The sequence below is a fragment of the Simochromis diagramma genome, unplaced genomic scaffold (assembly GCF_900408965.1).
Source record: "Simochromis diagramma unplaced genomic scaffold, fSimDia1.1 OVJJ01000604.1, whole genome shotgun sequence".
Lineage (NCBI taxonomy): Eukaryota > Metazoa > Chordata > Actinopteri > Cichliformes > Cichlidae > Simochromis > Simochromis diagramma.
This window is the reverse complement of record NW_024387416.1, coordinates 2473897-2499408: the sequence shown is the minus strand read 5'-3', so window position 1 is coordinate 2499408 and position 25512 is coordinate 2473897. Positions and strand designations below refer to the sequence as shown.

The window sequence follows — 25512 nt, the reverse complement described above, 5'->3', positions numbered from 1 at the left end:
TATAACCGGAGGCAAAGGTGAAGTCATTATAGTGGGAAGAAATGTAATCAAACATCTCACGCAATACAGGAACAGCAGTTTTTTTTTATGTATTCAAGGATTTGACTCGCTGGTTCTGACAGCTCAGCGTTGCAGTCCTGTTTTCTGCATCTTAACAATTTTAAGCAGCGTTGCATACAACATATTGTATGTAATGTGGTGTCAGTCAATTAAAAATAATGTGTAGCAGTATGTTTGTTCCAAATCCTTACGAGTCCTTTCTTGAAAATGAAGTTGTTGCATTCAGTGTGCACAAACACCACCAATCATCAATAGTTCTGGACTTGCATCGTGCTGCAAAGCCTAATATAGTTCGGCTTCTTTTTGGATCCTTGCACACAGACCAAGAGCTTTTCTAATAAGCAGGATAGTAAATCAATGGCTTTAACAAGATTAAATCATGGATTATGGTGGATTACCAGCAGATTACTCCATGAAGGGTTCAATAAAGGATAAAGGTTACCAGCAGCAGAATATACTGATCGTTGCACATATTGCACATTATGCATCAAACGAGCTCTGAATTATTCACAGCTATCGTTCGAGAGTTGATTATTCTTGGACTTTACAGTGGCATGTGCGGTTTGTGCACAGATGATGTGACAACACTAGTAGCATACATTGACACCCTTGCCTTGTGTGTCTCCTGTCTGGTTTTTGCATTCACTGAGCTCCTGTCGAGTAGGTTGTTGATTATCACACCGCAAGGTGCTAAGCCCCGGAGAGGTGCTTCTTGAACATGCTAATGAATTACAACATGATTCTGAACATTTAAGACTATTTTTACTTCTTGCAGCCACTTCAGTTCTTACAGTGTGTGTTTAGTCAAAGAACTGAGCTGAGCGAAATGAAGCTGCTAAGATGTGGCCTACTTTCTGCGGTGTCCGTGACCTTTGAGACAGCAGGAACAAGTCGGGAGGAAGGGAGGCAGCTACAGAAGAGTCACCTTGTCGATGGGGTGAACTATAAAAGGAGTAGATGGTTTCAGTTTTCCAATCATAGCAATGAGTACGGGCTTGTGGTTGATGCAAAGGTTGAAGAAATCCATCTACAGTATATGCCCAGAGGAGTATGCTGTTGGTTTCCATGGCCACCAGCATGTTGCTGAGGTCAGACTGCAATTCCCATTTGGTAATAACACGATTAGTCTATATTCTGGAGTAATTTACCTTCATGTCCCCAAAGCTTTGGCTGGTAAAATGCAGCATTGCTTTGTTTGTTCATGTGTAAAACTGTGTTCTTAATTGTTGGTGTTAGTACTTGTTAATTATTACTCATGTAGACTGCATGGCTGGACGTTATTTCCCTTTGGACCCGGGTAATTACTGTAAATGTGCTGAGCCAGAGGAGCATACTTTGCTCAGTCAAATCTCAATATTATAGTTAAATATTGAAATACGCTTTAAATTACACCTGTATGTAATATATGTGTTATCACACATATATGGATTCAGTTTTGAAGTCCTCATTCGAAGCCACCACATTTTCCCTATTTCAAATCCTTAAGAGAGTTCTGGTTGTTTATCTCCTCCCACCTGTACAGATAATCACTTATCTTAACTGCACTACTGTATAGCTCTGTGTAAATAATCATTCTGTACATTCGATAATCTTTAATCCTACAACTGTTTACAACTTGCATAGTTCCCATTTCTGTATAGCTGTATATCTCAGATTCTGTAAAGTTATTTATTTCATATTCTGTATAGTTTTTCATATTTATATCCTGTTCATATCCTGTACATAGCTTGTACTCACTACAGCCTGTACATACTTATAGTTATAGAATATTCACAACATACTTCATACCGTGTACATTATAACATACCATAATAGACCCATTTCTGTAATATACTCACATATCTATATTATTGCTAATATATATTGTAATATATCTATATCACTAAAGCACTTCTGGATGGATGCAAACTGCATTTCGTTGCCCTGTACCTGTGCATGTGCAATGACAATAAAGTTGAATTCTATTCTATTCTATTCTAATGTCTGCATGTCAGCACCTGGAGCTTAATTCCTCGAAAAAAGATATTACATGTATGAGGTTACAAAACCCAATACCAGTAATTTATTAGCCAGTTTCCAGTTGGTTGGGTCCATTTCTCTATGAACACATTGTATTAACTCATCTTCCACAGACTGCACTGCAGATTAATATAAATGGAGCTTGACCAGAGCGAGGCTGGCTCGGCCATATTTGGATGACCAGGGGAAGAGAATGATAGATGGAGTCAGTTAACAGGCCAAGGGGTCTTAATTGAGATGTTCATTGTCCTAGAAGAGACTCACAGTCATCGCTTCATTTGGTCATTTTGTTGCCAAGGACATCATGGATACATAGAGTAGGTGGAGGGTAATGCGCATGATGTAAGAGGACAGGGCTTTTCAGATGTTTGATGTCTGCAGTGAGCATCTGCTGTCCGCAAAAGCCTTTTTGTTAGTATAGGTCTCTGAAAAAGATGTATTATCATTAATGTGAAGTTCCACTCCAAAGAGAGTTCCTTTGATATCTGCAGTGAGCGCAGGGCATAGTTTATTAAAGAAAAACAGAGCATACAGTATAAAACATGCTGTACATATAAGCTGTTTAAGAGGCCCACCATTCGTATTCGTGCCACCACCACTGCAGGCGTTGAATTTTCCAACTGTAGAGGGGAAACAAATCACAGATGCACAGCTTTTCTGAGGTTATAAATCCAAACAGCAGTGTCAGCACATGCTCAATAGTGTGAGAGGCAGAAACTTGTTGGCTGCTCACACCAGGGGAAATCTTCATCTCCTTCAACATTTCCATTTCAGCCACTGTGACAGATGAGCAGGGAGAGCTGCAAGTCCACCATCAGTATGTGTCACAGGTTTATTTATACTGATTACCTTTATGTAGCACATTTTCAATGTCTATTCGTTTTAGAGTCAATACCCGTGGTTGTGCACTGGGACATTTTAAAGCATATATTTTCCCGCTTGTATTTAGCTGGATTGCATTGCAGAACACAGTAAATCTGCCATTTGCTTCGGAGCAGATACTTTTTTGGAATCTTTCACCGCATCGTCACGGTTCGCTTCTTCCCTCAGTGTCTGGCTGTCAGGCGTCCCAGCATCTGTGATGCATCATCCTTTTCTTCTCATCAGGACAAGCTCACGTGCTCGTAACCGAGTCCAAGCATATCGTTTGACATCACAGCACATGCCCTTCCAACCTCTCCTCTCAACCTTTTGTGCGATAAAACTTGCTTTCTCTGCACTGCTACTGCGTTGATGAGCCATTAAGCAGCTTGCATCATTTTAATTAGGTTAATTCGGCTTGTCAGTGTGCTTAGCGGAGACGAATATTTTATTGGCTGCGTTCCTTACAATGGAACAGTTGAAGTGTTTATAAACTTTCTGATGATTTTACAGTTTGGATGTTGTGACCTGCTGTGAATACCAAACATGGGTACAAAGATTTTAGAGATCATCTTTTGCTGTTTTAAATGACCTGTATACATAAAGAAGGTTTGACTTGACTATGTTTTATAGTTGTGATATAAAATAATTCATTTTTTGCCTGTGCCTGTAACAAGACTCTTCACTTCTTTCCTCTTATTTTAGTAAGATTCAGGCCAAGCCAAATAATACACATCTATATTCCCCTAATAAACTATAATTGAAATGTGAAATTTAGCGTTTGATTATCACTACTTTCCTCGGCTGTCAGAGCACAGAAAAGAGGGGCAGGCTTATGATGCTCACTCTGCCCCGTCGGTTGTGGAAGCTGTGCTTAATTGGACAAGCCTCTTCATGATTTGAAAGAGCAGCGCACGGCGGGGTTTCAACAAAATCTTCTAATGCTGTCAAATTAAGACTTAATTTGTTCTCACATTATTTTATTTGTGTAAAACCTCGTCAGTTGCAGCGTGACTGCGACGTCAGGGGCATCAGGTTCAAAGATGGCACCTGAGACACCTTTTGGTTATGTAGTGTGCAAAGTCATCAGCTGCACATGGTTTCGTTCCCACTGTTGATCCAGGAGCTTATTACACTAACCTCTATGTTTGCCCAGACTGCACTGATGATTTATGGTTCATTGTGGGAGTATTTATGGGCGGAATATAAGAACATTTTTATCCTCGCGCAGACATAAACGTTTGGCGTGAATCAGAGAGTTATTTAAATGAGCCTCACGACTGCAGTGTAACCAGTCACGCACAGAGGCGCCCACATGCTTGCCCCTGAAAACATGCACTGTTTAGTTTGGAGACGTTGCCTCTGCTTCTCAGATTATCATGTCTGGCTCCTCTCCAAAGTAGTAGTCCCAACCAAACACCTTAAATGGTTCTTGCAGTATCTGTGTGGAACATCAGGGCTTGAAACGTGTCCTTTGAGACAATCTTGTGGGGAACTTGTGTCGCCTTTTTGGGAAATCAACTAAGAAATGAGCTTTCTCGTCTGCTGTGTGGAATAATTTGTAGAACTTTTAAGGAAAAAATGCTAAAATCAAAAACCCCTCTGTAGCCTTTTTACCTATATAGTAACTACAAGTTAAAAAAGTGTTAATTGGTGACAAAGGCATCAAAATAAAAGATTTGTTCTGTTTGTGTTTGGAAAGTGTTCTGCTTCAGAGAAAACTCAGTCGATGCGGCCTTTGCGAGATGTTTAGTTACTCATCTAATCTATGGCCATACGACAATGCTGTCGACATTAATCTACCTGTCAGTATGCAGTTGTGAGCACGTGTGTGGGGGCATGCCCAGTGACGCGAAGGCCCTTCTTTGTTTCCCTCTCTTTGGTTTCCTGACGGATAGTGGCAGGTCATGTTCCACCTGTCCCATGAGGACAGCACGTTCAAAGTGCATAATCCCTGACCAAACACTGAATATTTGATACCCACAGGCAGGTTGGTTTGGCATCACATCTGTGCAACAGTGCCTGCTCTGGAGATGCCAGACTGTTTTACTTCTTGTACATGAAGACATTCACTATAAGAGGGTGTTTAGAGATCATTTCTGATAGAGAAACCCAATTATTTCTGGAAGTTTTAAGCCTGCATGTTTCACAAATTACTAGAATTGTTACAAAACTACCAAAAAATATACAAATGTGTAATATCAAATATATAAAAAAAGGATTTTTGTCTCTCGTAGAAGGATGATGCAGCTTTTTTAAACCTTTTTTCAAAACCTCACTCGCTAAAGGCCTTTTCTGAGCGAGGAAAAGTCCAGACAAAGCACTTTTTTAGTGCCCAGCATTAAAGCCGTGGATGTATCTGTTGAACATTTCTTTGGGGCTTGGACAGGCGGAACAATAACAGATGGAAAACCATGTTATATAATGTTTCACACCCACTGCATTATCGTAGCATCTGCTTGATTCACCTGACAAGCATCTGGTTTGAATCACGAACATAGATGTCATGCAAGATGAGATCATGAACTTCCGTTTTACTCACACAAAATATAATCCTCAAACGATCTGTGTTGAAAGCTCGATTCTGATGATTCTTTTGAACTGTCCATCTAGTGTGCAAAATTCTTTCAGTGCACCTTCTGCTCCTGGATTTTTACAAATATGCAGATGGAACCCAATGGTTGCGAGATGTTTAACACAGCGAACAACAGATTTGGACAATTGTAGAATCCAATCGAATCATCTCTGCCAAGCTTCTTACATAACTGGAAGAAGAGAAGACGCATCAGGTTCGTCCAGTAACAGGTTTCTGTCAAACTTGAAGCGTAACCTTTCACCATGACCCCTTTCTTAAGGTTCACTCCCTTTTGGCGAGGGCAGACGGAAGATGTTTAACGGTGATACATCTATCCGTATCAGCTTCCTGGCAGGTACGTCCTGCTGTCTCTCCGTTACTCAGTCCCTGCCTACTTCTGGTTTCTGGTTTCTGGTTTCTGTTGCTGTGTTGCTGTCCAGCACCAGAGCAGCACAGATTCTTTGGCTCATTAGAGCAGTACAAACAGTGCTTGGCTTGAGAACTTACAGTTGGTGTCCTACAGTAGCTAAGCACCAGCTCAGTCCACCCAGATCCTCCTCTGCCTGACTGAAAATGAGTGAGTGTCTGTCAGAGCCCGTTAAAGTGCTGCTCGACAATCTGGCCTAGTGTTATGTAAAGCAGAAGAGGGAGAGCGTCTTCGCTGTCGTGGAAGTATTCTTATAGTGAAAGTATTCTTTGACCTTGCTATTGTCGAGGCTATGGCTGGAAAATAAGTAGCACATGAATTATTAACATTTCAAAACTATCCCCATGTCCCCGGTGGATCGTTTTGGCCCCATAAAAGCCAGTAAAACACATTTGAAAGCTGGTGCAGTCATTTAAACAGCGTTGTTGGTGTGTCAGCAGAGAATACCTCTGTCCTTCACCAGTCCTGGAACTGCTGATTAATTACTAGAGCTAATTAGGCAATGATGAGCTTGTCACTATAATATCGCCATCGCGACTGAAAGAGTGATTAAACCTTGATGTGTACAGGGGATCTAGTCAAAATTGAAATTAATGTATTTAGTTTTTGACCTTTTTCTATTCCCCATCCAAATCTGGTTTGGATGGGGAATCCAATTGAGGTTGGATCCAAATGAAATACAGGGCTGTTAAGGCAACCTGACACAGTAGTTGTGGTTCTGGTGCTCCTATCGAGCGTCACCGCCTCACCACCGCTACACCCTCCGGATCGCCCGGATGACATTCCTCTTCATTTGTCTCCATTTGCATTCGACATTGGCCCGTGTTTCTCCTGTGCCGCTGTCCTTTTGAAGTCACCCTTCCTATAGCCAGAGTAATCAGGTTTTCCATTTGCGCTAATGTTTGTAAACGAGAGTCCTTCTGAGTGGAAGGAATGGCCGGGCTATTTTTAGTAGTGCGTGCATGCTTCGGTTACAAATTCCTGCATGAGTGCGTGTTCAAAGATTTGAGCTTTCATTCACCTCCGTGACTTGGAGATCATGAGAAACTGAATCTTTGGTGGGTCGTTTTCATGTTTAAGCTTCTTACTGTAAAGACGGCATGTAAGTAGAGCAACACCAAATAGCACTGAAGAATATAAAAATACCAAACTATGCCCTTTAAAACACTCGCTATTAAGAGCAGTTGTAATTTGTTTGGTGTGGATTTGTTTCCCTTGTCTGTTGTTGTTATCAGCACCTCAGAAGATTGTTCTATTAATTGTCCCCGCTCTGACTCTTCTTCATGTGATCATTGCTATTGTTAACTTAAATTAAAAAGTTTTCTCCTTTCTCCGCTGTCACCATTCTTTTTCTTTGCTGCTTCCAACTCCATGTCCTAACTTTTATCTCCTCTGTCTCCCTCTTCCACGTGTAACCACTTAATTTTAAGGCTCTTTGTTTCATATGTTTCCAACTGTCAGTTGCCTTGGCTGCGTTTTAACAAAAAAAACTGAACCTGCCCCAGACGCTCCGCAATGCAAGAGACAATGTCCTCTCCACGCACCGTTAGCTGGCAATTATTGGGACTGCAGCCCTGCTCCAGCTCCCCAACCAGAACAAGAAAATCAATACACCTCTGAGGGTCGGAGTGGAGACTCCAGGGAAACAAGAGCAACTTAGCATCATTAACACGCGCTTATTTCTTCATGCACATCTACTCTGTGATTGTAATGATAATGTCCACGAAAGTAAAAGTAGAAGCTCTAGTATTGAACACTTGATGTTTTATTAAGAGACCTTTCTTGCTGCAGTCCCGAAGGAATTGGGGGCTTTTGTGTGTGTTCTCATGTTTCTGTGCTTTTTTCACTTTTCATTTTACTGAAGCGTAGATCCACTGATGAAAATGACTGCTCTCAAATGGTTTTCATGTCTCCTTTGATTGGTTGCAGATTGAAATTTCAAACAGATCAATCTCTCTCACTCTCACTTGCGCAAAATCTCACACGGTTGAATAGACAGAGGAAATAAAGAGACGGACACGAGGCCGGATGTAAATGATGGCCCGTTACTTTTGCAGTTTTGGACACTTTTTTACTATGATCGTTGCCGTGCTCTCTCTGTGACTCGTGATCAAAGTTGAGGCGAGGGCGTAATGTCTGAGGGTGTTATTAGTGTCGCGAGCATTGCTGTTCGGTGTTATTTTCTTCTGCACTTTTGGACAGGAAATAATAATGTTTTACAAATATTACAGGGGAGGTTTTTGTTTCAGACGCCAAGATAATGAACTGCATTAAAGCAGAGCGTGTAAGCAGTGTTTAACTTCTAAATTACACCCTTTTACATTCTTTCATTGCGGGGCCAATTTGCTTCTCATTTTGGTGCAGCATTGAGTTAAAGTCAGCATGTTTTTCCTCCCTAGCTGGCACATGAGACACACACACACACACACACACACACACACACACACACACACACACTGTATCTACGTGCAATCATGCAAAGAATGTGTGCACTTTGCAGCTATATGGGCATGTGATTTACAGTAGACTTACAGTTTGGAAACGGATGATTTAAGGTGGAATTATTACATTACCTTGTTGCGTTGTTTGCTTTTCCACACTGGGATTATTTCTGCACACTGTAATCAAATCGTTTGCATAATTTCATTTTAATTTGAATAGCCACAGCTGCTGCAGAGATCATGCAGACAAATGAAATAACTTAATGGCTTTCTGGCTCCACCGTGCAGGCGCTCAGCTTTGTGTTGCAGGCTCCAGAGGATAAAGTGGCGTTGTGTGACCAGAATTTTGCTGCCCGTGTTCAGCGAGCAGTGTATGAGCTCTTAAGTCAAGGGCACTAAAACCTGGATGGACATTACAGTCTGGTCCGCAGGAGACAAGGCCGCGGCTGGGAGTGTGCGGTTGCCAAGATCGAGCCCAGATACATCCACGCCCCCATCAAGTCCCCACACATCTCACACATCTGTTGTAAAACGGTGTAATGACTCACTCTCTCTGGCGCAGCTTGTCGTGGATGGCCATGCAGAAAATGGAGCTCCTTCTCCATCATTCTGCAGACAGATTCCCCCCCCGACCAACACCACCCGCCACCCCCACGGGTCCCATTACTTACCAGGCTAACTCTGTGTCAACACCAGGCAGGCGTAAACAGAATGGATCTCAGCCGTCTAACATGACTGTTAAAGCATAATCAGGGAGCTCACATTGCACCACCAGAAGAAACTAATTAATTGATAAATTAGCCAAGTGAGCCAAGTAATGTGTTTTAGTGTAACTTGCGTGTGCTTCATTAGTCTTTGTAAGGTTAGCTGCAGAGTCCTGTGTGTCTTAGAGCCTCATTCACACTTGACTGTGCTGTCCAGATAACAGCGAGACCGTCGTCTGTGTGCGCCTTACATGCAACCTTACGCTACAGGCATGCCTTTCACTCTGTTTTCCTCTAGCTGTCATTATTTTTGAAATCCATTGAATTTGACTTTTTAGATGACGATGACTTATTACAATATTTCTGTCGTCACTAACACCGCTCTTTGTCATAATTCTGGATAGGGCTCCCTCAACAGCAGCCGTCATCTGGTGGACTCATCTGACCTTAAAACAGCGATGCACACTCCCACATCTTAAATTTGACTATAAAGCTCTCTCAGATAAGTGCTGAACAGCAGCTTTATAGACCACCAGTTGAGTATTTTGTGTGCCAGATTGATCACAACATCTTTAATGTTTGATGATTCGAAAAGTCCGATTCTTGCTGTATTTTTAGCCAAGCCTGCCAGTAAGAGAAGTTGGCAGGAGCTTTCCTTTCAGCATGACACTGCAGAATACTTTGAAAACAGATTAAATGGTGGCAGCTCACCGAGCGACTGTAGTGACGGGGAAGGGAAGTGATGCACAGGACTCCGGGCAACCGAGCATCCTACAGAGCATCTTATGTGGAAGCAAGACATCGTTTAGAATTTGTCTTCAGTCTCCTGCGGTTTCCACGCACTGCTGAAACTGTCTCAAATTCAATTTAAATGCAAAGCAACAGAACAAAAGGTATTTGTGTTTGGCGTTTACAGTGCTTCTGCCCCAGCAATCACACAGCTCGGGCCCGAGCAGCTAAGGCCTATCTCGTCCTGTGCACTGTTTCACAGATCACCCTGACCATTCTATTGCCTCTGACTGGCTGGTTGATGCATTTGATTTGTACCTAATAAGGATGGATTACCCTTCCGCTCTTGTCACTTCTTTTCTGCAGCCTATTTTTCCTCCTGCTATCTTCTCTGATTAAACCGTGCCCCCCCCCAAGGAAATCTGTACCTATTCTTCTGACATGTTGTTCTGTTTTAAGTGATTCCAATGTAACTTTCAGCCTTCTAAGAGATCTGCATTATAAATAATAATAATATTACACGACAGAGATGATTAATCACAGTCAATTTTCTGGGGAATAGTTACATTGGTTTAGTAATAGATGGATCAGTTGGATGATTTTGATTCGCTTATCTGAAAATTCATCATTGCAAAACCCCAGATGGATTTTTATAGTGGAAAGGACTACCTTACCCCCAAATGCAATATGGGCCTTTGAATAAACTTAACCTTATTTGCACTTATTTGAATGCAACGTTTCCTGCCTGACTAGAAACAGGCAGACCATCTCTTATGGTAAAAACATAGCACTGTGGAAAAGCTCTGAACATGCCGCTCATTTCTTCATATGTTGCTTCCAAGAAGCCACACTTTTTTGTAAGCAAAGTGTGGTTTTGAGCACTAACTCACTGACTATTGGCTGCTTTTTCACTCATTCCACCTCATGTACCTGGCCTTCTTCACTTTTTCAGTTTTTGGGTTCATTTCTGTATGTTACACCACTTAACACTGACCTATGATTCACTGAGGCATGCAAGTGGCACTTAAGTGAGGGGATAGAGTAAGTATAACAGTTTGGTTGATGCAAAAGAGCTATTAGCTGAAACATTGGTGTGTTTCTAACAAATTCAAAGAAACAGGACAAGAAAAAACTATTTACAGCACATGAACAGTATCTAAAAGGCGTGTCCTTGAGAAAAAGAGAAAAGCCAGGTCCTGGGTAAGCCATCCAGTCCTTCAGTTGATCCATCTACTGTCCAATGAAACCTCATCAGAAATGGTCTCAGTGGAAGGGTGGCTGTCAAGAAGGCATTTTAAAGGAAGTGAATCATGGAGGATAGATGAATCCAAGTTAGGAATGCTGGGTACAAATGATCAGTTCGGAGGGAGTCAGGAGAGACGTACAACAGTGAAGATCTTCTGTACAGTCAGAGGAGGCTCTGTCATGGTTTCAGCCAGTGGTGTTGGAGATCATGTCAAAATTGGTTTTGATCCACTATGCAATACAACCTGGAAAACAACAGATTTGTTTTCACCATGATAATGATCCCAAACAAACCAGTGTAGATTAAAAACAAACACATAGTGAAACCATATAGTGGAACACTAGGAGTCATGGATTGGCCTCCCCAGAGGCCGGACCCCAACATTATTGAAGCGGTGTGGGATCATCTTGAAATGAGGAAGACTTTTGCGCACTACTGTACCATAAAAGATGGTCAGCCTTTTTCTTTGATGGTATTTTTATCGTTAAACCTTCAATTAACGATTGTCCTCGTGAATGTGACGTCACGTTTGCTTTATTTCTCAGACACATTTCTCAGCTAAATATTATTCATATGCGTGACAGACCACTTTATCCAGGTCACATCAGTTCAGATCCTGGTCGGTCAGGTCAGACGACTTGAGGACAGTGTAAACAGAGCTACTTTTTGGCTCAGTCTGCGACAATGACAACATCGCTGCCTGCTGTATTGCTGGGCATTCAGACCAAAATGCAGCTGGTTGCTCGGGCACGGGGTTTCACATTTAACGGTATTTATTAAGAACAAACAAAGACAACAAACAATAAAAGTTGTATGTTGTTCAGCCTGGGGATTGTAGAGCTGTTGTTTACAGCTCTAATCTCTTCCGGTCTGTGGATAAAAGTGTAATCTGAGCTTTGCTAGAGTAAATAGAGTCGAGTCGCTGGAGCAGAAATGGAAAAGCTGAAGGAGAAAATAGAGATGCGCACAAAGCAATATTTCCTTCCTGCATTTCCATTCTCGTCCTTTGTGAAATGTATCACTTGATGCCAGGGACTGAGCCAGAATGACTATTCTCAGAAGTGTCCATTTTGTTGCAGAGAAGCCAAACAATGTGCCAATGTTAACACAGAGAGAACGCAGTGCAAGAATGTGCTTTTAATTCATGTTCATCTTATCATCTAGCTGAGTTACATTTGAACTAGATTTCAACAAAGCCTAAAAAAACAACGACCAGGGAGTATCAATCCTTCATAATACTTAAGATAAGACAATAAGATAATTTATTTTAAAAAAACAGACATGGTAGCAGAGAAAAATATCAGCCTCTGCAAACTTCAGGGTTAGTGAGAATCAGTTAGAGGTGACATGTGAGCTGCAATAATAGGAAGAGAAAATACTTATTTGACAAACAGCTACTGGCTGCACGCTGCACCTAGCTTATTGGAAGAAAAAAAATCACGTTATGCAAGGCAACTTTATGATTAAGTGCATAATCATAGTGAATGCTCATTACAGTGAGCGTTCATATAGCAGCTTGTGTAGATTTCTTGATAGAGCCAGCATAAAATAAGTATAATCATTGGTTTGATCTCAGAAATAAGCCAACATGTGGTCTGGTGTTCTGAGCATATGCAGCCATTAAACAGAAATTTAGATGACGTTTGAATTAAGTTTAAGCAGTAGGGCGTCCAACTAAGTAGCAGCTAAGGGTTTTTTCCCCTCATTTTTCTCAATATACAGCTTTTAGATTTATCTTTCCATTTCTTCACTAAAAGATGCATGAACTTATTCGTGTGTCTGTTCTAAGCTGTAATATCAGGTGGGGTAATGTGTTAAAGTCTTTCCTTATTGTGAAAATCATAATTGTATAAGGTAAAATATCAAGCTTGAACTTCTCCCGCCTCTAGTTGCGCCTCATGGATTTTTATTAGACTCTTACTTTTTCTTTGCTTTCTGATTTATAGACCATCACTTCATACAGGGCAAATATTGAGAGCCAGTGTTGTAACAGTGGTTGCAACTGAAGCAGTGTTCTTCACAATGTCCTGATGGAAAGTGCTATCAAAGATAAGGGCCTCTTGTGGGGGAGGCTGATATTGTCTGTCAAGCATGGATAGTGGTGTGGGATTTCAGGGTTTCAGTGCGGCCGAGTAGGAGACTGGATTTCTCTGCCATGTTTCACACTGGTATTGTCTGTGTAATCAGACACTCATGGGATTTGATTGGGTATTATGAAAAGGGTTTGTTGCTAGCCGGTGGTTGTTCTTAAATCTCTATTGCCTGATTTTTTATTTTTATTTTTTTTACTGTACCCTGATCTCAATTTAAAAAGTTGTAAGCCCCAGCAATTCATTGAATTTAATTCACTGGGATCTTTCACTTTGCTTGCTGTAGTATTCGTTGTCTTTTCTCATTTCCTGGTTTTAGGAGCCACGGTGTATTACTTTTCTTCATTGTGAATGTATTGAGCGGTGAAAAGCTAAGCTATGTAGCAGCTAAATGACAAAGAGATAACTGATGTTATTGACATATCTGTTAGTATAATATTTTAAATGCTAGTCTTCTTCCAGAACCTTACAATTTTTTTTACAGGTATAGCTATAACATTTTTAGGACTGTACCAATATCTAGTGATTTAGAGCAGTGTTTCCCAACCTGCCGCGGCACATAGGTGTCTCGTGAGAAATGATCAGGTGTGCCGTGGAAGATTATCTGGTTCCACTTGTTTGGTACTCTAAGCCAGCGGTCCGCAACCTTTTTTGCGCCATTGACTGGTTTATGTCCGACAATATTTTCACGGACCGGCCTTTAGGTGTTGCGGATAAATACAACAAAATAAAACCAGTACCGGTACAAAAAAGAGGAGATTTATTCATAAAACATGGGAAAAGACCCAGGGAAACTGAGTTAACGCTAAAAACCATGAAAACCATGAATTTCACACCCGAGCCTCATCTCTCGCTGCCCGGTACCCGGTACCGGGGGTTGGGGACCGCTGCTCTAAGCGACCAACGTAACGGTCAGAACAATTACATTCTGTTTCACTAGATGGCAGTACAGCTACCTGCTCTAATTAAATGGGTTGCCAACTGCCAGTAAAACAGAACAAGATGAAGAAGGAATTATATAATAGTCATGGTGTGAGACGACGCAGCACATAACAGCAATAGATAAATACTTGAGAAGAAAAAGTAGTCAATCTGAGCTGGGCCCTGGAGAAAATTCAGACCCAGACGAAGGCCCTAGCATGAGTAGTGGTCGAAAGAAAGCATAAAAGGTATACTGGGGACCTTGAGCTGCCGTTCCAAACATGAGTCGTGCCAACAGTTAAGTTACAGAGTGCCCTCTGGGTGATGAGTGCCCAAAAGGCTGAAGGGGTTACTCCAACATGACATGTTAGGTGACATGGACATCCAAGTCTGTGAATGCAATAAAGAGAGAATGAAGTGACATACGACTTTATCTACAGCATAAGGACATAGGTGTATGTGCAAATGTTCTCAGACGAGTTTAATCCCAGGGACCTTGACCTCAAGGGCAAGGTCAGAGGTCAAGTTTTCTGAAGATTTTGTGAATCTGATAACTCGAGAAGTTACCTAGGATTTTGAAATTGATACCATAGGTGTATCTACTAGGAGGTTGAGGGGTACTACTGGTCGCCTCCAGTATTTCTAAAATTAATTTTATTGGTTGTCATAATAAATGCTGATAGGTCGCCAAGTAGCTACTATCAGCTGATAATGGTCCACCAATGAGTCAGGTTGAATCTATTTTTCTGTGGTATTGCTCTGGTGACCCACGCGGGAGAGAAATCTCTCTTACTTGGTTAATTAACTTGTCGGACTCTAGTTTTTTTTCTGCAGGATATGGTTCATTACTGTGGTAAAGAAAAAGAAAAGTTATGTTTTTTACAACTGCAATTTTCCTGTGACTCATGACTAACAGACTGACATTAGCCAGACTTACTTGTGGAAGCCTTCTTTCATGGTTCCTGGTTTTTGTTTGGTATTTATTGCATTACAGTTCCTGTTTTCTTTCTTGTGTTTCTAATTTTTCTCCTCAGTGTTTCCCCATTTTTGCTGCCATCTGTTTTATATCTTTTAGTTAGTTGTCATGCCTCAGTATTGGCTGTTTGTCTTTCTATTTCTTCTTTCAACTTCCTTTTTTTGTGATTGTTTGCTCTGTCATTTTTCTCACCTGGTTTCCACCTGTGGCGTGTTACTTAGCCAGTACTCTGAGTATACCCCTGTCTTTTAAAATCTTGTTATTGTCTTGGTTGTGTTGGAATGTCAGTGCCTCCCTTTATTTTCTTGTTACTTTAATAAAATCTCTTCTTCTATGCTACGACCTGCCTGATTGCCTCCACAGTCCTGCATTTGCGTCTACTTAAGAACTTTGGCCAAATGCAAAAAATCTGACTGAAAGACATAATTTGTTATAGTTATTAAAGATATTAAATAAAGAATTCTTGTATAGGCTATAATTAGGTCATAAATAACCTCACTCAATCATTTTACGCTAAAATAGTTCAGTCGCTTGAGGGTTAAACACATGTAGAAAGCTACATTTTCCAGGTTACCAAGGTAACAACACCACTTCCATATTTTACATGCACCTTTTTCATATGGCTGTCTTTAACATACCTATAGGTCATAATTACAGCTTGCACAGATGACCTATTTGGTCATTTTCTCGGGGGTTGTACAGTCTCGTTTTTTCTTTTTTCTTCCCCAACCTTTAAAGCTTTACCCTTTGCGATACAGCCTCTATGTGTCACAGAGGCTTTATCTCTTCTAGTATCTGCTGCTGGTTTGTGGAGGTGATGGCGCCAAGCTAAATGATAGTTCCTCCAGGTTCATGTTTAATGGAGGACCCCATTACACATGAAAAATGGCCCTTGTTCTGTAATGGCTGGCTACATCCAGAGCCCGCAGGAACAACACAGAAAATGCTCTAAAGCGGGTACACGCTGTATAAGTGATGATCTTTTTCACTAAAGATGCCGGATGTTATTTTGTGATTGGTTTTTCTGACAAGGTGTTAGCATGTGCCGTCACATTAAAGTATGTATTCACAGCAAGTCAGTTTTTATTGGCGAAAGACGCTGATGGGATGTGCGAAATTCCATTTAGCTTAAATCAGATTGCATCGTTATAGTTTAGGTTGCTGGCCTGATATATGAAAGAATAGCATCGGCATGCTGGATGATATTTTAAATCATGTGCTTGAGCCAGTCAGTTAATTCTCTTTAGATCAATAAATAAGATGTAGCACAAGAGGCTCTATTGATTTTTAGTTTTTTTGGTGTTCAATCTGAAAGTTCACTATAATGGCATAATTATCAAACACTTGACACTTCTTCTTACAGCTACCAAATAAAATGACTCGATAAGACAATATTTTTACACCTATGAAGGAAACCTGCATATAGAGCAAGGACAGGCATCGCCCTCTGGAAGCATCATCGTTTTTGTAGCTGTTGCTATCTTATTATTATTTTTAGACGTCAGGGTTTAATTTAAGGGCTAAGTTAAGAGTTAACACTAGCATACTCGGTAAGCTGGATGCATGTATTGACTGTATGGGGGCTAGCAAGTGCCATGTAACATGCAATTTCGTCACCGTTGGTCATATTTGTTGGATTGTATTTAAAGGCTCCAAAAGGTTCACTGAGTCCGGTTAGCTGAGGTGATGTCTGGAAGACATGGTATACCCGTCTGCCAGTCAGCATGTCCATGCTTTTAATAAACTTTAACAGGGGTGTATGGAAAAAAAACAATTTAGATTTATAGAGCAGCTGCTTCTTCTCCCGATCAAAACTTATTTCTTTCTTTTTATAGTTGGACATTCTTAGGCGAGAGATTGTTGCAATTTTTAAAGCCAGCCTCGAGTTGCCAGATCAGGAACTGCAGCCTGTCTGAGGCCCATCTGAAATACTGAGCTGTGTAGCAACAATAGCCTACAAGTCTGCAAACAATAACTCAAACAAAGTGGTCTGATTATCTGACAATGGTTCCTAGAAGCACATACAGTACTGTGTAATACACTCAGCAAGCAAATTCTCACAAACAGACAAGGAGGAAGCACTCAACACGTCACCAGGAGATCACATTTCCCATCAAGCTCTTTCCCTGCCCCACGTTGAGCCTCGAGCACCAGCCCTAAAGTGACAAGCAGACAAATTGGTCTTGAAGAAGCCCAGAGGCAATCAGAGCTCACCACTCACCCACAATTACTTGTCCTTTAACACAACGATCAATGTGCTCACTGAGTTTGACCGGCGCAAGCTGGAACACGCTAAAATAGACTCTCTGGGTGGGTGACGCTCTGGAATAATGAGGCAGAGAAAGGTTCACAAGGTACATTTTTGATATGAGAACCCAGTAAGTCCCTCCTGCTTGAGCTGCCCTGGGGCTGATTTGGAGTTGTTAAACTTTAAGCTAGTGGTGAGGTTTATTTCCACACTTGATTTTAAGGTGTAGCAGTTGTTGTTTTTTCACAGGCCCTGATGACAGCAAACACAGTTGCGTACATGGCAATAAGGAAATTAAGTTAATTTGAGCTGTTGGACAATTAAAGCACATTATCACTGTAGTTTAGACACCAAGAGAAGAAAAATTACTTTCCTGCAGTCTTATTATGTAGTCACCTCATGTGTGCTTGCTCTGATTGCATACCACTGTTTTATAACCTATGCAAATACTGATTGCCCTCACTTTGCAATTCTGATCAGCCAGCCATAGTATTATAATGGGCTATCAAAATAAGCATTGTGAAGGGCACAGGAAGTTGATTTATTTTAATATTTCTTTCTGTAAATATAGGACAAACACGCATGTTTATTGACTCTATTTATGATATCAAACCTATATTGCCAGGCTTTTTCTACCATATCAGGCGGCCACTGCACACTGCATTTCTCTGAGATTGTGTGAGTGGGTTTGTGTCACAGTAGTGGGACTGCTGTGGCTTGTTCTTTGACAGAACAGTGCAAAAATACTTGCCCATGTGTGGGCTGTCACAATGCATCTGTCTGCTATCACTGCACAAAAAAAAGAGATTGTAGAGATTCGTATATAAATATAAAAAGGCAAAAAAAAGTCCTCAGGCAGGGTTCTCAAGTTTTTTGGGCGTTTGTTAATCAAATTGCATCTGCTGATTTCTTATTCATGACCTCAACATGACGTAACTCTGAGCCCAACACATCACCACGCATATACAGATACTTCATGTTCATTATCCAAACAGTTGTGTTCTCATTATTTTTTCATACTTTGCCTAACCTATGTATGTCTTGATTTACAAAAGAAAAAACAAGCTTATTATAGGGAGAAGGTAAATATTGCCCTCACCTTCAATAGCGTGCACTGTTTGCTCATGAATCACTGATGATCTGTGTTTAAACCACGATTTTATTGGTCTTAAATTCAATTCCGCACTTCTGGCAAACAGTAGACTGTGAATAATTGATGCACAAGCCATGTCTGAGGGCAAGAATATAAAAGACTGAGTTCCTGACTCAACTTAAAGGTTTACAGTGCTGCGGGCGATGAAAGAGCTTGTGCTATGAAGGATCTTTTCAGAGGTGGGGATTTGGCGTAAAGCCATGCTTACTGTAGAGAGAGGCTAGCTCTGTTCAAGCTAGGGGGGAAAAGTGGTACCAAATGTGAGTAAAATTTGAATTCATGTGAGAGAGTCTAACTTTTAATTCAAAATTCAAATCATATTTATTTTCAGTCACTGAACAAATGCCATGAAGAAAGGCAAGGAGAATGCATGCAGCAGAGTTTTATGTGAGTTATTCACCCAGCCACAAACAGCTTCACTCAGAGATGCTCATGTTAAACTGCATCTGTTCAGAATGTGTATCTATTAATGCTCGTCAACACTGTTGCTTTACACATTTAAATACATCACCTGAAGTTGTAGTCTCAAATAGATGTTGCATATTGTTCCAAATTTCAAATCCTCAAGCTGCACCTGTCTACTTCCTGAGTGTACTCAGGGCTCTCAAAATTTCAAAATCCCTGGTAGCCCTTCGGGCAGGGACTCTTCAGTTTCTGGTAGCCCAAAATAAATGTAAGTAGCCCGAATAAAAAAGAGAGCAATTTTTTGATTGATGTTTTGTTTCCTGTTTTGTTTCCTTTACAATATTATACATTAAAGTATAATATTGTAAAGGAAACATTAATCAAAAAATTGTTGAAAAACAAATTACAACATTGTATAAAAATTACAATCATCAACTCAAATACTTGGTTCTAATGGAACAGAAATTTCTATGAACTTGTAAGAACTGTGTAGGACATGAATCAGTCTGTGTCAGATCCTGAATTTGAAATTTCCACTGAAGTCACGGGTCAGAGGCAAGTGGAACCAAGATCGAGGCCATTTGCTTTTTGAAGTTTGCAAAGACTGCTAAATTTTGCCAGTGGTAGTTCACTCTTTGCAACATAGTACGCTGTTATAAACAGATTTTTCAGGTTTATTTTTAGTATGTTATTTGCAATTGGTGTTTGTTCTGGGAAAGATATTGCAGACTGAGCAATAATGCATTTCTTGCATTTCTCATGGGTTCTAATGGGGGCCTTTCTTAAAATGACTGGTCCCAGTAACAAAGGCGCCTGTCGACTCAGAAATCGAGAGAAAACCAACAACACACCCGGCAGAACATTATGTTATTTACACGGGTGCACATAAGTGGTCCGCATGTGCGCATTCGCTGTCAAAATAAAAGACGCGCACCAGATAAGAAGTTGCAACGCGTGTTTGCGTCGATATAAAAAGCACTGTTTTTGTCCGCTAGAGTGGGATTTTCACGGCACATCCCGCACCACATCTCTGTGCGTTCATCATTTGTTTGAAGCCAGCTCACCTCCTGCAACCACTTTACCGAGAATACGTGCTTCTTTTGTGGTTCGGACTCCTTCTGACATTTGTTTGGAGGTGGAGGAACACCAAAGTAATTGCTTAAAGGAGCTTCTTCGACATCTTTAAGAGTTTTAAACAAATGTCTGTCCTCCTCCAGAAAATCTTATGTATGCAAACACGCGTTGCAACTTCATATCTTGTGCGCGTTTTGTTTTTGTTTTGTTTTTTTTGACAGCGAATGCGCACCTGCGGACCACTTATGTGCAGCCCCGGTTATATAGCTCGTCATATTGCAGCCACAGAAATTCTTTTGTCCATGAAACCATAAAGCTGCACTTTCTTTTTGCCTTATAGTCTGATTTGTCATAACTTTTCCGTTTTGTGGTAAGCTTTTCTTTGGCTGTCACTTCTTCACCCTGACCTGTCTTATTTGGCTCAGCAGAACTAAAATATATATCCTGCTGCTTTTACACACGCACTCACATAAGCTCAGCGATTCTCTGCGCGATCAACCTCTCACATGTTTAAGCTGCGGGAGATTTCACTTGTCATGTTTGCATAGTAAGCTAACGATTAATAAGACGATGTCAGAGGAATTGGTGCGCAAATTATCATCACTCACAGATCAGTGCTGTCGCTCTCTATACACAGTTCGCACGATTGCAAAGTGAAAGCAAAAAACAAGCGCAAATTCAAACGCGATTTCAATATGTCACATATTGACAGTGGCTCACCGATGCCAATGACATAATTACCCAGCTACATTTCCGAAAGAATGCAAAAGCATTGACATATATTTTTCCTTCCTACAATAGCCCGACGGGCAGGGCAGAGATAGATTTTGGTAGCCCGACTGGAAAAATCGCTAGCCCCGGGACGTCGGGCTAGCGATTTTGCGAGCCCTGGTACTCGTGAACCTTATTGGTTTCTGTTGCTGAGCTGTGAAGATGGGAAATGAAGTCTATTGATTGTGTATTGACTGTCCCCAAACTCAGATCCAAAACAGCGCTGTGATGCCAAAGCCCGACCATGAAATGGGATTTCATGATGCTTGCCAAGCCTGCGCTCTTTCATTCACACTTTAACCCCTTCGGCCCTGCTGCCAGACAATTGAGAGATCATGAAAGGCTGATTACATTGAAGCAGCAGAGTTAGCGTGATGTTTTATGGATGTCAGAATGACTATAGAACAACGTCAATGCAGCTGGTAGGGATTCAGTTATGTCCTCAAAGATTTTTAAGTAAATCAGACACCTGTCATAACAGGAAGTCTTCCAGTTGAAGAGTTGTCTGCTTACACCTGCAACATACCAGACTAACATAATCATACTTGTGAAAATGTAAATTGCTCTTGAGCTGCTGTCAAACTTTGGTGCCAGCAAATGACTCTATATCTCACTGTGACTTGAGGTGTGGATGTTTTTTTTCTGACATCCCACACCAGATGGGGGATCTTTGCAGATTGAAGTTATTCAAAGTATTAAATATGAGGTTGTCATGGCTTTAAACCTGTTTATGTAAATATTCATATTCCTTCACAATCCAAGCAAGTCTGTCTCCAAATAATTAATCCTGGAAATAAACACAAGACGGTTTCACAAACTAATGATTGTACAAATTTAGACACTTTAGCTGATTAAGGTGTGCAAAGTTTAGTTTAAGGCTTTTAAAGTTATGTAGAAAACCTTAAAAGCTTTGCTTGGCTTGCTTAAGGTCCTAGTCACACAAGTCGGTGTCTTTCATCCAAACTACAGGTGACTACACAAAAGAAGTTTTTGGTGCCGCATCTTCTTTGTGACCAGTTTTACCCAGGAATACACATTTTTTAACCCCGACTGGGGTTATTAGGGGGTTGCAAACTGGTCTCTAAAGCTGTGTGACTGAGACCGGGAGAGGAAAACAGAATGGACACAGACATACACAAAAGCCACATTTTGCTTCATAATGGACATGGAAAATCCTGCTACTGACATACAAAGTCTTGAATAATCAGGCCCCATCTTATCTTAATGACCTTGCAGTGAGAGCACTTTGCTCTCACACTGCAGGCTTACTTGTTGTTCCTAGAGTATTTAAAAGTAGAATTGGAGGCAGAGCCTTCAGTTTTCAGGCCCCTCTTCTGTGCAACCAGCTTCCAATTTGCATTTGGGAGACAGACACTATCTGTACTGTTAAGATTAGTTTGCTAAAGCATATAGTTAGGGCTGGACCAGGTGACCCTGGATCCTCCCTTAGTTATGCTGCAATAGGTGTAGGCTGCTGGGGGATTCCCATGATGCACTGGGTGTTTCTCACTCACTATGTGTTAACAGACCTCTCTGCATTGAATCATATCTGTTATTAACCTCTGTCTCTCTTCCACAGCATGTCTTTATCCTGTCTTCCTTCTCTCACCCCAACCGGTCGCAGCAGATGGCCCCGCCCCTCCCTGAGCCTGGTTCTGCTGGAGGTTTCTTCCTGTTAAAAGGGAGTTTTTCCTTCCCACTGTCGCCAAAGTGCTTGCTCATAGGGGGTCATATGATTTTAGGGTCTAGCTTACATGATAAAGTAACCTAAGGGGACTGCTGTTGTGATTTGTCGCTGTATAAATAAAATTGAATTCAATTGGACTTTTCAGTACAACCCAGTATGAAGTTGGATTTTTGCCAAGGCTAATGCCTGAGCACATTTATAAATTCCAGTGGTTAAGCATCAGTAGCACTTTAAGTGACACTATATTGCTGAAATGTTAGCTTTTTATTGATAATCAGACCAAGTGGCTTGTGATTTTTCATGATGACAGTAGGCATATTTCCAGTGTAGCTAAGTTGCTCTTTATAATTCTAGTCTTGCAGTATGTGTGAAAGAGCTTTAAGCAATGAGCCAGGAAGCTGCTATACAGTTAGAGCAGTATAACCTTTTCTTGCTACGCCACCTGATAGCGGGCATTTTCTGTTTCAGTATTTTCAGCATTGTGGTGATGTACAGTTATAACCAGGGACACACTGAAAGAGTATTATCTTCCACAACAAGCAGGTAATGAGTGTAACCTTTGTTATTCTGGTTTTCATGTTCTGCACTGTTATTTTTGGGCTTCAACATGTTTGGATAGATTCTGAAAAAGCTCAACTTGCAATCAAGAATAAAATAGTTTTTTTTTGTATAGTTACATTTTCATTGAACCTCCATCACTGACAAATGGAGGAGCTACACACTCTTTGTTGCAGTCTGTCATGTAATTAGAATATAAACAGAGGTGCTACATCAAGGCCCAATATAAGATAAATAAGAATTTTCTGGATTGGAAATCATGCAAAGCTGCTCTACTGGAGTCCTAGAATATAATTATGGATCTTAAATGGAGCATAATAGGCCGTCTTTAAAGCCTGCTTGGTCCCTCTCCCTGTGGCCATTCCTAGAGAGCAGAAAAGATGATGAGCTTTGGCTGTGGTAGCAGCTCACAGGCTGACGCGTGTCCTTCACCAAGTAGGTGACACGGTGCAGCGGCCTCTAACTGCATTAAAAAAAAGAAGCCTTATTCCATTTCTCTCCTCCCCAGAGCACTGACAAATCTGAGCTCTTGGTGGAAAGCTCACCTTGGGTTTGTGTGTATGTCTTTGTGCACGTTTGTGTGGTTGCACACATCTGAAATGTCCCCTAACTAAATTTTCTCGTGCCCTGAAAATGACTTTATTAATACTTGAGAGGCGTCCGCTTGTACCACTGTGACGAATGCATGTTAAACAGCATTCGGTGCAATTTAAAGCGGCTTCACATTAAAACTGCACCGAGGCCTTGTAAACCTGCGGAGTGGGTTACTATAATTGACTCCTGCAAACAGCAGAATTGAAATTAGCTGCATAATTGCAGAAACGAGCTGCTTTCCAGCACTGAGCTCTGATTTACAGCTGAAACCATGAAAAACCCTGCTACTGAGGCAGTAGCTGTCATGGCTCACAATGTCCTGGTGCTTGGCTGGAAAAACAAATCCCTCCCTCAGGTGTGTGTAGACATGCTGGAATGTATTCACCTGCTGTGTTTGTTATGTACAGTTGGTGGGTGGATGTAGAGGAGAGCACAGTGAAGATGGCTCTACATGTATGTGCTTCTGTGTTTGTTGAATTAATAATACCCGCCAGACCTCATGATTCGTAGACTGCACCAACCTGACAAGTGTTAGTGAAAGAGCGTTTGACGGGGAGAGAATGGCGTTCCCGACTCTGTGGATTATTGGAAAACAAGCTTGCGGTCTGAGACATGTAATACCACCCATAATTTTTTTTGCATAAGATTCAGCAACAGGAAGATTGAAAGATATAAGCTTTTTTGTCTCCTTATGTGGTTTTGTAGGTCCTCTGCAACTCTTTGTTATATTTTCTGCAGAGGTCAAGTCACTGAGCTTCCCTTCAGACACATGAAATATCAACAGATTTCCCAAATAGTTGTTATGTTTGGTTATGAGTAGATGTGTAACTCCATGGGGTTAGGGGTCAATTATCATAACAATTTTGAAAGCTATTTGCCCGTCTCATCTTTACTTTGAAAATTAATATTTTATCTGGTTCCATCTATGTCGATTTTGGTAAATACATCAACCAATAATGTTAGCCCACAGATAAATAATTTGGACTCTAATTTTCTGAGATCTTGTGGAGATTTGAACCACAGAGTTGAAAAATCTGTTTTTGTTTTTCAATAAAGTATTATGACAACAAACCCTACAATACGAAGTTTAAAAAAAACTAAAATACATATTTCACATTTAAATTATTTCAACTACAGTCTCAGATCGGAGGTACCCCGGCTGGAAATGTATCCTTGCATTTTCATATCTATTGATTTGTGTCAATGTGCACCAAATGGAGTGAATTATTTTTTAGGTCTACAATGAGAAAAAGTCCAAAAGAGACTAAGGTTGGGCGATTGGATGAATATATCGACCATCGATGATAGGCTGAGCCTGTCACCGACTGTTTTTACAAGAGCAATTTATTTATTTGCCCATGAGCACATTTGCTTATAATGTTGGTTGAAGCTAAGAGAAGCAGTCAACTGAAAAAATAATAGCGCTGTTTTAACAGCACCCTCTGTGCGATTCATTTACTCAAACTCATAACAGAAAGAAAGAAAGGCAGTAGCCAATGTTGAGAAAAAAACAAAAGCATTTTATTTAAATTAAAAAAAAACACTGGTGGGGAGGGAAACAAAGAAGCTGGCTTCGTTTTTCCACTATAACCGTGTTTATACGCCGTTCAAGTGTCTGTCTTACTCACTCGACCAAAAGACAAATATAAAATGAAACAAAAATAAGTTAAAATTAAAATGTATCTTCCAGTGAACATAAAAAAAACCCAAACTTCGACGTAATGAATAATCCAAAAAGTGGCTATGTTAATACTGAAACAAACAAGATAAGATAAGATAACCTTTATTAGTCCCACATGTGGCAAATTTGTTTTGTCACAGCAGGAAGTGGACAGTGCAAAAGTTATGAAGCAAAAATTAGAATATAATAAGAATAAATACAGTACACAACGGTACAGAATAGAATAAAATACTATATACAGCAGAATAAAATTGAATAAAATATACAATAGGATAAAAATAGAATACAAATT

General features: G+C 40.7%; 1 protein-coding gene across 5 annotated transcripts in view; it reads left to right on the top strand.

Annotated features, from left to right (window-relative positions):
- kcnip4a (potassium voltage-gated channel interacting protein 4a) overlaps nucleotides 1-25512 on the top strand; it is a 147895-nt gene that overhangs the window by 47868 nt on the left and 74515 nt on the right. The gene's annotated exons all lie outside the window — the stretch shown is intronic.